Here is a 14,370-nt window from a genome sequence, read left to right as displayed (position 1 = left end):
ATCTTCTCTTATCCATTCAAAATAGCTTCAGTTCCCTCGACTAATCATCCTATGAGACCATGTGTTTACTAGTCTCCTTCCTTTCTGTTTGTCCCCAGTTCAATTCAAATTGTCAAGCATTTGTTAAGCTCCTACTATGTGCCAGGCACTGTGCTATCTGCATGGAGATTCGAAGGCAAAAAAGACAGTTCTGGTCATTAAAGAAGTCAATCTAATTAAATTTAACATTCATTTGTTTTTTAAATTTCAATTTTTTTTTATTAGCACATATTAACTTTGCCCCAACTGTCTGCAGGTCAGGTAGGTCACATTATTTGATACCCTTAAGGGAATTGTTTTGGGGGCAGGGTCAAGATTCTCTGCCAGTGGCCCTAGTCTTTACCAATGCAGTTCCCCCTGCACCCCAGTTCTGTTAGCCACTAACCATCATAATAGCTTATAGAGAAGTATTTGCTTCATAGGTATAACCACAAATATAGAGATGTGTTCTCCCAGCATATGGGAGGCATAATCTTTATCTCTTCTCTCCTCACTGCCAAGTCTTTGAGATGGAGGAAAAGTGATTAAGGTCATAGCTTAAATGGGTTCCTATAGAGCATAGTCCCAGGCACCCTGGCTTCTCAGGGCTTCCATGCCAGGTTGGCTGGCTGCATCATCTCGCCTGCAATTGTGTTTCCAAGGTCATCTTGACTCAAATACCTGGGTCCCAAGAGATCACCTCCTATACCTGGACAAACAACACAGAACAGAAACAAACACCCTCTCCGCCCCCACCCCCAGCCCGGTGCACTTCTGGAAGCTGAGGTAGAGGAAGCAGGGGAAGGAAAGGCCTTCCCGTATCTCTGGTTCAGGTCATGGCACCAGTGCTGTTGGTGAACTGTGGTCTTCACCCTCTAGTTGCAGCAGGTGAAAGTGGCCTAAAAGAGCATCAGAAAAGAGAGCAACTGAGTCAGTGCCCCAGTTTTAAAGGCACAGGCAGCCAGTCAAAGGAGACTATGCCCACCCGTGTGGTTGGGGACACAGGCAGCTTCCACGTTAGGCATTCAGGACTTGTTCCAAAGGCCCCTAAAGGGTGCCTCCCTATTAGGCGAACTGAGCCATGTCTAGATAAGCCCGGATCATACAGATTTTTCGGTCAGCTAAAGTACACTTTCTCACTCTTCCACCCTAACTTCCTCTGTCCCCCTAACTTAGAACTAAAGAAAAAGAAAATCCATTACGAACACATATAGTCAATCAAAACCAATTTCCACACTGGCGATAACTGAAACAACATTTATCTTGTTGCTGCATTCTGAATCTTTCACCTCTCTATCAGAAGATAAGCAGCCTATTTCCTCAGTCCTCTGGAACAACTGTTGATCATTACTCTGAGAAGAGTTCCTAATTCTTTCAAAGTTGTTCATCTTTGCAATATACTTGTTATTGTATAAATTGTTCTCCTTTTTCTGTTCATTTTACTCTGCATTAGTTTATACATGTCTTCCCAGGTTTTTCTGTAACCACCCAGAGCAAATGGTATCCAGGGAGAGCAGTAGTTAGAGGCCTGGGTCTGGAATCAGGAAGAGTCTGAGTACAAACCCAGTCTCAGATACTTACTAGCCTGTAATTCTGGGCAAATCACTTATCCTCTGTATTCCTCAGTTTCCTTAACTATAAAATGGGGATAATAAAGCACCTACCTTTCAGGGTTGTTGTGAAGATGCGAATGAGATATTTGTGGAGCGCTTAGCAGTGCTTGGTACAGAGTAGGTGCTATATAAATGCTTATTCCCTTCCCCTCTTCCCCCATCTCCTCCATCATTTCTTATAGCACAATAGCATTCTATCACACTTATGTACTATAACTTGTTCAGCCAATTGATGGGCACCCCATCAGATTCCCATTCTTTACCATCTCAGAGAGGGCTATATTTTTGTACTTCCTTAAGAGTCTGGCTTAGAACTAATCATCCCTTGTCTCTACTTTTCCTTTGGATAGATGTCTACTTGTGTACCCTGACTGTAAGAAAATTTTCCCTAACCTTCCTTTCTCTCCCACTCCTTCCTCTGTTGGTGTAAGTCCTCGAGTGCCGCCCTTTGACTGAATCCAAACTTCGCAGAACAAATCCCCTTAAATAAAAGGATTTGTTCTGTAAAACTTGGACTCAGTTAAAAGGTGGCACCCAAGGACCTAGAAGACCACATGTGACCTCTAGGCTGCAGGTTCCCCACCCCTGCTTTAAACTCTCTTCTAGCTCTAGACCTCAGCCACTTTTCTGGACACAGCTGTATACTTCCAAGATGGAGCTGCCAACCAACTCCATTCCCAACCATTGTTTAGAATTACACTTGGGGCTCTCTAATGCAGCCATGGTGGTTGGTTGGTATAAGTTTAAGGGGTGTAAAGCTAGAGATAGCCAGGGATGCGATCCTCCTCTTGTCCCCCTGGAGAGGTGTTGCTGAATTCACAAACCTCTGGAGTGTTCAACATTGCCCTCTAGCTGGATCCCTGCCCGTTGCTTGCTCAGTGTTACATTTTAGGGCTATCTCTACTTCTTTAGGTTCCTACTCCCCCTTGAGGAAGTGTCTTCAACTAGCAACTGACACTAAGTTAACAAACTTTGCATTACCTGGCTAAATTTGTTCTACTTCAGTCTATCTCCTTGTGCTTGATCCTTACGCATAAGACTGAGCTGTCACATCTGTCCCAGTGGAGGGACTAAGGGGGGCAGAGGAAGAAGAGAAGAAGACATCCATCCTAATTTTTGAGGTTAACCACCACATGGATAAGGTCAAGGATACACTGAGATGTCCCTCCTGAGGCACCTTCCCTTCATTGAGGGTGGTACTGGCTTACGAATTGGGGGCACTCATTGAGGTCAAACAGGGTGCATTGTCCTTTGATTAAGATGGGTCAGAAAATCTCCTCAGGTTTAGAGTATTTTATTGTATTAACTTTATTGCAAATTTATTTAATTAATTTAATTTTGTTAGCTTAATTTAATTAACTTAATTAATTTAATTGCAATGTTGTTCATGCCTTAGAAGGAAAAATCAAAATGGCAAACAGTCACAGACATTGGTGTGGTGTCTCTTGCCCATGAAACAATGTGCTTCACTCCACATCTTCTAATTTGAGGGTCCAAACTTTGTTCTCTGAAAAATCTGTAGCGAGTTGGGGCAGGGTAATGATGAGGCGCTGATTTGTTGATATTTGCTGACAATTCAGGAGCTCTGGGAATCCTAACATTGTCACCTACAAAAAAAGAAAGAAAGGAGGAAAAAGAAGAGGTCATGACAATTATATGTAACCAGCTCAAAGAAAAAGGAAATAGAGTGAGAAAGGATATTAAAATTATCTGGTCCATTTTCCTTATCAGGACAAAAAAGGGGATTGAAGCTCAGAGGTGAAGTGAGTTGTCCAAGGTTATACAGCAAGTTGATGGCTGATCCAAGAACAAAAACCATCAGCACATAAAGACTGTGCTAATTAAAACATAAGTGAAGCACTCATTTGATCCTTTGAGAAAGTGTTGTTAATATCCTCATTTTATAGAGAAGGAAACTGAGACTGAAAGAAGTTTAGTGACTTGCCCAGGGTCACACAGCTAGTAAAGGTCCAAGGCAGATTTTCAAATTCAGGTCTTTTTGACTCTGTATTTGACCTATGGCTCTTGACAGTGATATACTAGAGAGGACAGACTTGTAGTCTGAAGACATTGTTTTGGCTCCATCACTTTCTAGCCAGGTGATCTTGGCCAAGGGAGGACTCCTCTCTCGATCTATAAAATGGGAGTAAAACTGCTCTTTCCCAATTTGCAGTGATAATTGTGTAATACCTCTCTGGTTAAGCAAAAAGAAAGTTCTTTTTTGGGACATCATTCATTTTGCATACATTTCATTGCCTCCCCCTACACAATGTAAGTTCCTTGAAGGCAGGAATTCTTTTAAAAACCAGATTTTTATTTTGTTTTATATTGCCTTCATTTCCTCTGTATTCCTTTTCCTCTCAGTCATCCCTTATAACAAATAAATTTTTATAAAGGTGAAAGAGAAAAAGAACAATGTCAGCCAAACCACTCAGAATATATGTATAAAAAAAGAACTCTGCAAAGTGGGGTTGGGTGTTTTCTTGTTTCTAGGAAGAAAGTTCTCAGAGACCAAAATTGTGAACAATTCAGGCCCTTCCATCCCAGGGAGATGAGTCACTAAGGGAAATAGAAACATCGAGGAAAGGAGCTCCAGAGCAGTAGTGTAAGACTCAAATAGAAAGAATCCTATACACTGCATTTTAACCTAGAAAACCACAAATTATCATCTGTAAAAATTTTGTTAAACAAATTACATTTTCATCTGGTTTGGCTAGCACTTGGGAGTTTTGCTGGCAGCCTCATGACTTTGACATTTCTGCTCCAGAGGATTTTTGGACTTTACTAATGCTTTCATGGTGGGAAGGCTCTTTTCACGGTACCAGTGCAGAGTGAAAGTTTTCTTACCTTTGTGTTTTCTCTTGGCACAGGAGAGATCAGCTCTAGCACTCCATCTTGTGGCCACGAGTTGAAGAAGGCATACACAGCAGAATCCTTGGTGGTGTACCTGCAGAAGTCACCACACGCTAAGACAGCTAGAAAGGGGCCTTTACACATGAGAAGACAGGGACTACCTCAGGGTCACCTGGGTCATAAATTTCAGGTGAGATCTCAACCCAGGGAGCCTTCTTACTCCAGAGGCACTGCTCTGGCCCCTGTTCCATAGGCGTGAAGAGGGGCATTGTTTCACAAAACAACCCAAGCATTTGAGGGGGAAAAGCCTGCTGAAAGCATGACAAAAAATCTATTTGGAACAAAAGCATTTGTAGATTAATTGTGAACGATAGGTGTGAGATGGGGGGGATAGACTTGGGAGTCAGAAGATGTGGGTTCAAATCCCAGCTCTGACTTCCTAGATGACCTTTACTCCTCTCTGAGCCTCAGTTTCTTCATTTGAAAAATGGGGATGATTCCATTTTTTTTTTTTACTACCCATCATGTAGAAGGACAACATATCTAAAGCACGGTGTAAATGTTAAAGACCATGTCATCTTTCCAACTGTACTCATGGGAAAAGATTAGCTAAAAACAAGCAAGAGTCCTGGACCAAGGGCAGAAAACTAGTGCATCTTATCTAATGTAACTGGGAGAGATGAAGGTCATGGAACTTTTAGTTCCATGGAGACCCTGGAGATTTTTTTAATCCAGCCCTCCTCCTCCTCCTTCTCCTTCTCTTTCTCTTTATAGAGTTAGTGGCAAAGCTGAGCTTAAAAACCCAGATCTTTTGACTTTCAGTCTTGTGTACTCTCCCCCAATCATCCTGTCTTTCAGCCATTTTTTCTGCTGTCATCTCTAAGAGTAGAGCCACCAGCTAGGGCTGTCACTCACCTGGAACAAATTCTATCAAGGTTTGCATTAGAGCAAGGGCTCTGAACTAGGATTCAGGGTCTATTGCAAAGGGTGTGTGAACTTGGATAGGAATAAAATGCGTGCTTATTACAATATAATTATTATCTTCCATAATCCTTAATATTTTAATTTATGCATTTAACTGTTATTCTTCGAAGGGGTCCATAGGGTTCACTGGTTGGCCAAAGGACTCCACAGCAGGAAGAAGGCTAAGAAACCCTGAGTCGGACCAAGATGCCAGGATTTGCTGAATCGTTTATGAGTCTATGAATGGAAAAGTTCGACCTGAGAGAAATCAGGAAGCTTCTGAAGGTTGCTGGGCTCAGCATGGAGGGGAACTCAGGGAGGATCTGCTGGACATGGTGTATATACTAAGCCACATTTAGATACAAGAAAGATACTCACCTGGGATGGGACAATAGAGCTAATGACCCCAAATGCAGAGGGGGCAACTTATCTTATGGTGGTGGTGGTGTCCTCTATTTGTACCCTCCATGGCTTAGAAGCATAGATTCCTTCACCGTTGAGACTCAGCCAGCTCCCCACAGAATGGAGCCTTTCTTGGAATATGGGAGGAATGATCCCATCTTTTGTTGGCCCAACGTTGAGCAGATAGTTGCCTCCAAAGCTCATGACTTCAATTAATTCCTGGAAAGAAGAAAGAAATAATGAAATGCCCTCACCTATTAAACAGCGGTAATGGATCCATTGCTTAAGAAATTCATAAATGTTCAAAAAAACCCCCCAAACAACCTTGGGCACATTCTGTTTCTTAGGCCCTTAGAGGTCGTGGAGGTCAGAATCATAACAAAGAAGGCTGTTTAGAATAAAAAATTTCAGGGGGCAGTTAGGTGGTGCAGCAGATAGAGCACTGGCTCCGGAGTCAGGAGGACCTGAGTTCAAATCTAGCCTCAGACCAGACACTTGACAAGTCTCTCAATTGCCTAAAAACAACAAAAAAATTCAGAACTAGAAGGGTCCTTAGAACCCACCACCCCAGATCTAGGAATTCAGAGCTAGGAGTGACCTCAGAATTTCTGATTAGAGAGGAACCTCAATCAGATCAATGAAGAATTTTTTAAGCTTCTATTATATTCTGGGTACTGTGATAGGTACTGGCAATAGAAGTAAATAAAAACAATGAAATAGTAGATTGATATATACATCATAACCACAAAGGAAATGAATACAAATATATGCAGAGTAGCTTGGAAGGGAGGGGTCAGGAAAGGCTTCACGCAGAAAATTATGCCAGGTCTGGGAAGAAGATTCTTAGAACAGGAAATGTCAGAGCAGGAAGAATGCTTGGAACCCAGAATGTCAGAGCTGGGAAGGAGACCCATAACGCAGAAAGTCGTAGTTAGAAGGGACCTCAGAGATGAGTTAGTCCAATCCCCTTTTCATACAGATGGGAATATGTGCTTTGGGAAGAGTTTATATCTAAGCCCAGAACCCAACTCTCAACTCCCAACTGTCTTCCCATTACATCATCCTTCTCTCCTCTTTGGTTCAAAAGACCAAAGCCAAAGCATCTCTTACCTCAATGATTTCTGCACGAGACATGACGTCAGTGATTTGCATATCTCGTTGATACCCCCAGGATTTTTTATTGAGGGTGGTGCACATCTCCCCCTTGCGTTTTGGAAGACTTTGGCTTGTACTTGTCATGACAGGTGAGGTAGCCCCCATGTTTACAAGGATTGTCCTTGCCCCATCGATCATTAGCCACAGTTTGATCCTAAATAATGAAGAATAGAAGAGCTGAGTCACCATGGAAGGAGCCCCGTAGATTCCCGTGGCTACAGAATCTAGCTGTAAAAGCAAATCTACTTGGTTTTCTTAGCTGACTTTGCAATTCAAGAGTGTATTCTGCTAAGTAAAGCTAAACAAGCCCTATTCCTTTCCCGGTTCTCACATGAAAAGGATGCCCAGCCCTTTGCCATCCTAGCTACGTTTTCTGTTCCTACACTCTCTGACTTATCCTAGACCTTCTTACGCTGTGACTCCCAGAATTGAACATAGTCCTCCAGGTGAGGTCTGAAGAGGACCATGCAGCAAGATTATCATCTCCCTATTCCTGGAAGCTCAGGCCCTCAGCCCCAGATTCCAACAGCTTTTTTGTTTTTTCTTTTTGCTCTCACATCATATTGCTGGCTTGTGTGAAGCCTACAGTCCACTGAAATCCTCAGGTCCTTTTCATAACAATTATCTGTTCATCCCTCCTCTCCCCCACTCCCCATCTTACACTTGTAAAGATGACATTTTGTACCCAAGTGAAGACTTGCTATCCATCCCTATTTGTTTCATCCTGTGAGATTCAGCCCAGGGCTCTAGTCTTATCAAGATCCTCTTGGATCTAGTCATCTGGTCATGTTAGCTATTTTTCCTAGCTTTCTCCTAGACGGATTGGGACCCATCCTGTGCATGGATCATACATGCTATCTTGTATTATAGTTGTGTGCTTGTGATTTATTTCCTCTACTAGACTGTCTTATCAATACAGTGTGCATATAGTAGGCATTGCATAAAACACTGGCTGAAATGAAATTTATATTACTAATCCTTGGAACATTCAGTGATCCTGCCTTAGACCTAAAGGCCTGTTCTGGATGTCACTCAAGACTCCATGCTAGGGAACAAAATTCTTTTCAACATCTGCCAGGAACAATGTGAATTTCTTACTCTTTCCCCAGTCCCACAAAACATCCCCACAGCAGCACGCTGCATCCTGCATTCTTGGAAAGTTTGCTTATCTCCCCATGCAGAATTCCCTTCTCTCCTGACCACTCACGGAGGGGAAGGAAGGATACAGTTGGTTCCAGGCCCTGGCTCACTCCGCCTTCTACAGTCACAAGCAGTCCTTCAGTCACCTCCCTTTACAGGGCTGTCATTGTACAGCCAGGTGAGGAACTCGGTGGAATTCCAGTAAGTGTCAGGGGCTTCCCATTCTCCATCAGACCACATGAGGTCAGGTTTGTACCTGAAAGAAACATGGAAGGTGACATGCTGGAAGAGTCTTATACAATCTAGTACATTGGTGGTTCTAGGTGACCTAGCAATGGACCAGAAGTCAAGAGACCCAGGATCTAGGCCTGGCTCAAGCACTTACGAAGAACCACATAACCCCAGGCAAGGAATTTCACTGTTTGAGCCTTACTATCCTCATCTGTGACTGCTCTCCTTCCCTCACAGGGTTGCTAAGTACTTACCCTTTTTTTATTTTTTATTTTTTATTTTTTTGGCTAGGCAGTGGGGTTAAGTGACTTGCCCAGGGTCATACAGCTAGTAAGTGTCACGTGTCTGAAGCCAGATTTGAACTCAGGTCCTCCTGACTCTAGGGCCAGTGCTCTATCTGCTGTACCACCTAGCTACCCCTCAATGTTAAATACTTTGTAGAGAGGCAACATGGAGCAGTGGTCAGAGGGCTATCTTGGAGTCAGGAGGACCTGGGTTTAAGTCCTACCCCTGGACCATGCTGGCTACATGGACCTGTTAAGCTGCTTTATCTCTGAGCACTCTCAGACACTCTCTAAGAAGATGCTGTCTGCCTTGGAAAGTAAGCTCTTTACCGGGAGATCCCTACACCAAGGGAGTGACATACTTGGCAATAAAAAAAAAGAAGGTTTTGAAACCATAGAATACTATTCCTAAACTGATTCCCAGGGCAGTGTTAGCAGGTTTACTCAGTCTAACCCTTATAGAAATTATTGGTCCCTTGGAGATATAGGAGGATCTTGACCTTACCCCTTAATAAGGCTGCAGTCAGAGCTCAGTGGAATTTGAATATCCCCTAAAATGATGTTTTTCAAGCAACAAAAAAAATACTGCTTGCACCTTCTGTTTCTCTAAACCTTTAAGGTTATAAAGCCCCATGAGATGGGAATTGATGCGGCCACTGCAGTGGTGAGCATGAGACCAGCTCAATACTCTTAACCCGGAGGCGCATTGATGAGGTGGGAGACAGCAAGATGGCAGAAGCACCGTTTATTAAATGCTAGTAGCTTTCTTTTATAGCCCTAGTAACACCTGATCAAAACATGATCTCCACGTGATAGCCAGTCACCAAGTCTGCTGGACACCTGCAGCCCTCGTGTCAGGGGTACGAGTAGGACTTTTCTTCCAGTGAGAGGAGAGCCGAGCCAACCGTGGGAGCTGCGTGTCAGCAAAGGAGAGGTCTTGTGAGACTTCCTTGTTTTTGCCACGCAACAGGTTGTGACCCTCAGCTTCTGCCAAGGGAAGCTAGAACTCCCATGGGAAAATTCTCCCAACAGGGAATTATAAATGCACCAACCCAATCTTAAGAGAGGAGGAAAATGGAAGATCAGAGAAGTTCTTACCTGTTCACAAGATCAACCATTTCTGGCAGGACCTTGGCCTTGACAAAATTCTGGGTTGTGAAGTTGTTTTTCTTGTCAAGCAGATAGAAGGGATGAAACCACTCTAGGAGTGAGTGGTACAGTCCATAATGGGTATTCCTAAAAGGATTAAACAGAAAATAGGATCATTTCACATGGAATTTTAAAAATAGTTACTTTAATAACAGTATGAAGTTGACAAACTGGGGAATAGAATCCAAAACAAATTTCAGTTTTTTGCAGTGCAGAAATATTTGCTTTAATGGCTTTCACAGGAGGGACTCAATTCATCAGCAACAAATATTTATTATAGGATTTACTTCAAGGCTTGCCTTGAATTGTGAAGGAGAAGTGGCTTAAAAGATATCAGAGAAATAGAGTTTAAAACTAGATGGGATGACCATGTGTAAATCCCAGGAATAATCAATAAACAGACCATGTGCTCTACTATTGTCCTGTTAAAGGGAATAGACCTTTCACGAGGAAGACCCCTAGCACATTGGGTAGATGCCCTCTGGCAAAGGTCAGAGGATGCAGAGGATGTGCTGAGAGATGCATCATTGGAGGGATGTCATTAGAGAATACTATTAAAAGCAATATTTACCCAAGAGGTATGAGCATCCTGTGCTATGGAGATGGATAGTAAATTGGGACAGCAAATTGAATATATCACATGGTTTTTCATGTTTTTTTTCTTTTTTTCCCAACCTGTACAACCATGTAGAGCTTTTTCCTAAGGATTGTAACACCTACCTTCATCCCAATCTTTCCTTTCTTCCCAGTTGATGCCCTCACTTCAGTGGTTTCTAGGTTTTAAGAAATTGCTTCTACTCCTTCATTTACAAATGACTTTCAGGAAAAGAGACACCACCCTAGAGAATGTTCTATAGATGGATCCTTGCTCTTCAGAAGTTTAAAGAGCTCAGGTGTTTGGATCCTCCTCATCCCACCTTTTCAGGGGAGAATTCCAAGAGGTGAAAACTATTTTCATAATGATATAGCTATTTTTTTTTTTTGACTAGGCAATGGGGTTAAGTGATTTGCCCAGGGTCATTCAGCTAGTAAGTGTTTTCATGTGTCTGAGGACAGATTTGAACTCAGGTCCTCCTGAATCCAGGGCTGGTGCTCTATCCACTGCGCCACATAGAAATAGCCAAGAAGCAAAAACTGTTAAGATTGTAAAGAAGTCCTGAGACCAAAAAGTTTGAGAACCACTGATATCCTGATCCAAATCTAAGTTGAGAGTCTCTAATGCTAGGGGGGCTGGGCAGCTAGTTACTCAAGCTCAGAAGGAAACCCCAGTGTTTGAATTCACTTGCTACACCCTCTTCAACTCTTAATTCCTGATTTTTAGCACAGAGAACAGGCCAGAGCTCTGGAGAAAGGGGATGAGGATGAAGGATTGTCCTAAACTTGGGACACCCCTAATATTGGGGAAAATCTAGGGAGGAACATAGTAATGGAGGAGCACGTGGTAGAGAATTGCCAATCAGAATCACAGAATTGGACTCGGAGGGGAACTCTGCAAGTACCATCCAGTCCAATTCATCCATGAAAGGAATCCTCACTATTATATAGCCAACCAGTGGTCATCTATCTTCTGCTAGAAGATCTGAGGAGAGGTCACCCACCCTGTGGAAGGCAGCCCATTCTACCCATCAGTTATCTTGGCCATCCATTTATGCTGCTCATGCCTAGTGAGCTCTCAGTCCACTAAACCCACAGATCTTTTTCAGAACTATTGTTCTGAACCAAGCCTCAAAACACTTCCTGAAAAGGACTGGAGAAGCCCCCTGTCAGTAGATTCTTTCCTAGGCTGATACAGACACTATGGCCTGTTCTGGTCAGCCAAATGCCACTTGTAGCCTGGTCATCTTTGGCTTAAACCTTAAACAAGCAGGGCCTGGACATAATAATGCTCAATGACAATGAGACTGTTCCGCAGATTATTCTTAGTTATTTGGGAAAGCCAAGGGGACAAGCTGAAGTTTTCAAGTGATTGAAGGCCAGCAAAGCGGAGTCCAGGGCTAATAAAAAACCAAACACACTTACTTCTCTTGGAGGAAAGGTCCCAATTCACCCACCAGATCTCGGTGTGGCCCTACATCCATAGAATTCCAGTTCCAAGATGTAGGGCTGGGCCAGAGTGTGTAGCCCTCATGATGCTTGCTGGTCAGGACCACATACCTGTGGAAATCAAAGCCACATTGTCAATGCTTTCTTCCTGCTCAAATTCTCTTGCATTTACTCATCTGTCAGTGAAATGTAAGCTCCTTAAGGGCTGGGGGCTGTTGCATTTTTGCCTTTGTATCCCCAGGGCCTGGCACATAGTAGGTGCTTAATAATGCTTAATGAATTAAATGGTCCCCCAGCCTTTGTTTGAAGGCCTCCAGGTAGGGGAAACCCAGTCTGTCCTGAGGCAGACAGTCCAGGCCACTTTTGGATGGCTCTAAGGTTTGGAAATTTTTCCTTTTATGAAGCCCAAACCTGCATCTCAACAATTCCTGCTTACAAAGTATTGCCCATCTCTATTTCTACTTTAATGAGGGTGGAAGGGGACCAGTAGCTTCCTTAAAGGTTTCTAACAAATGGTGGCTTTGAAAGGAGCTGCTGGGCTTTGCTTGGGGGAAGAGACATCTGGATAAAGGGAGGTTCTGGGGCTCTTCATATAGAGAACTTCCTTTCCTTTCACATTTCAGCTTCTTTCTCTCCTCTTGCCTCTCTGTGCTTTGAACGTGGGTTTTTTTTTTTTTGTTTTTGTTTTTGCTTTTTGGTGAGACAATCAGGGTTAAGTGACTTGCCCAGGGTCATACAGCTAGTAAGTGTTAAGTGTCTGAGGCTGGATTTGAACTCAGGTCCTCCTGACTCCAAGGCCAGAGCTCTATTCACTGCGCCACCTAGCTGCCCCATGAGCCTGTGTTCTTAAAGGCAGAGTTGACAGAGTCCAAGATATGACTGGTCCTTCAAAGCTGGCAAGGCTTCAAATAGATCACAATGACAGTTCTGTTAACCCAGAACCAGCCTAAAAGCTTATCATGAAAAGACTGGCCACTAGGTGATAACAGGAAGGAATGTAATCTATGTGGGTGAAAGGGGATGTTTACACCAAGTAAAATCACAGGCCTTTCAAAATACTCAAAATTATATTTGAGACTTGAGAAGGTCTGATGGTCAAGGAGAAGGACCAGGGGACTGTTCCAGCCTTTAGATTTCATGATGGCATCCTAAGGAAGTAGCAATCTGTAACTCACTACTATTTGCAGTCTGGGAAAGGGGGAAGTGGGGGGATTGAATTGAGCATTCACCAGCTCTTCCTTTTCCCATGGTCAATCAGGAAGCATTTATTAAGCACCTACTGTGTGTCATGGACTGTGCTAAGCACTGGGGATACAAAGAAGGCACAAGACAGTCCCTGCCATTTAGGAGCTTACAGTCTTATGGGGGATACCACATGGAAATAACTATGTACAACTATAGACAGGATAAATTGGAGATAATCACAGAGGGAAGGTGCTATTATATTATTAAGGGGAAATCAGAAAAGGCTACTCAGGTTACTCATGGGTCACATGATGGCCTTGGACTAGATAAGCCCTTATGGCTCTCATGATTCTATAACTCTATATAAGATGGGGACACCATCAACTTCTGCTACTGGAAGTCATTTGCCCCAAAAGAAAAAGCCCAGTTTTCCTTGGCTCATCTTTCTTGTGCAGAAGTGAAGCCCTCACCCTTCTTTGGTAAAGGAACACAGAAAGAACCGGCGTAAGAAGGGAAAAGTGGAGCAGGGTTAAGAAGGGGAGGTGTCCTGCGTGACCAAAAGAGAGAACTCTGGTGGGGTGGGGGAGAGAAGAGAATCAAGGAGAGAAGTGAAAGCAATAGTCTTAGTGAGGCCGGTTTACAAAGCCTTTTAGGTTCATTACCTAACTTGATCCTTAAAATACCCTATGAGGTTGGCATGCACTTTAAGTGTTACTTAATTTTTTTTCCTCATTAGTAAAATAAAGGGGCAGGCCTGGGTAACCTCTAAGATTACCCAGGAATTGATCCCTTCCAGCCTTAGATTTAGGAAGAGAAATTTGAGGCTAAGAGGTAGACTGCTTACACAAGGAGTCAGGAGCCAAAATCCTGCAGCCTTGTTTATTCTGGGTAAAGTGCTTTTTTTTTTTAAATGACCCCAGGCTATTTCATAACTAGATTTTAGGTGAATAGTCAAAAGAAGCCACGTGCAGAAAAAGGAGCACCAAAGAATACCGAGGACTGGGGCAGCTAGGTGGCGCAATAGAGCTTCAGCCTTGGAGCCAGGAGGACCTGAGTTCACATGTGATCCATCTCCTCCCAGAGAGGTGGTGGACTTAGGGTGCAGGTCGAGACATAGCTATGTAAGGGCCAATGTGAGGAATTTGCTTGGTCTTGATTATGAGTATTTGTTGGAAGAGTTTTCTTTTTCTTTCTTTTTTTGTAATGGGTCAGGAAGTAGGAGAGTGACAATGTACGTATGTGCTCATTGGAAAAGTAGAATTAAATTTAAAAAAGGAAAAGTAAAGGGGAAAGCTTCCAGATGTCAAGGACAAGTCATGTTCACAAGTATTGAC

The 14,370-nt window shown here is 43.1% G+C and overlaps 1 pseudogene; it reads right to left on the bottom strand.

Moving 5' to 3' along the window:
• LOC114027378 overlaps positions 1-14,370 on the bottom strand; it is a 39,383-nt pseudogene that overhangs the window by 9,192 nt on the left and 15,821 nt on the right.

This window comes from Vombatus ursinus, unplaced genomic scaffold, assembly GCF_900497805.2.
Source record: "Vombatus ursinus unplaced genomic scaffold, bare-nosed wombat genome assembly UNPS02014859.1, whole genome shotgun sequence".
NCBI lineage: Eukaryota > Metazoa > Chordata > Mammalia > Diprotodontia > Vombatidae > Vombatus > Vombatus ursinus.
Note: the sequence above shows the minus strand (reverse complement) of the source record. Positions and strands in the feature narration are given on the sequence as shown.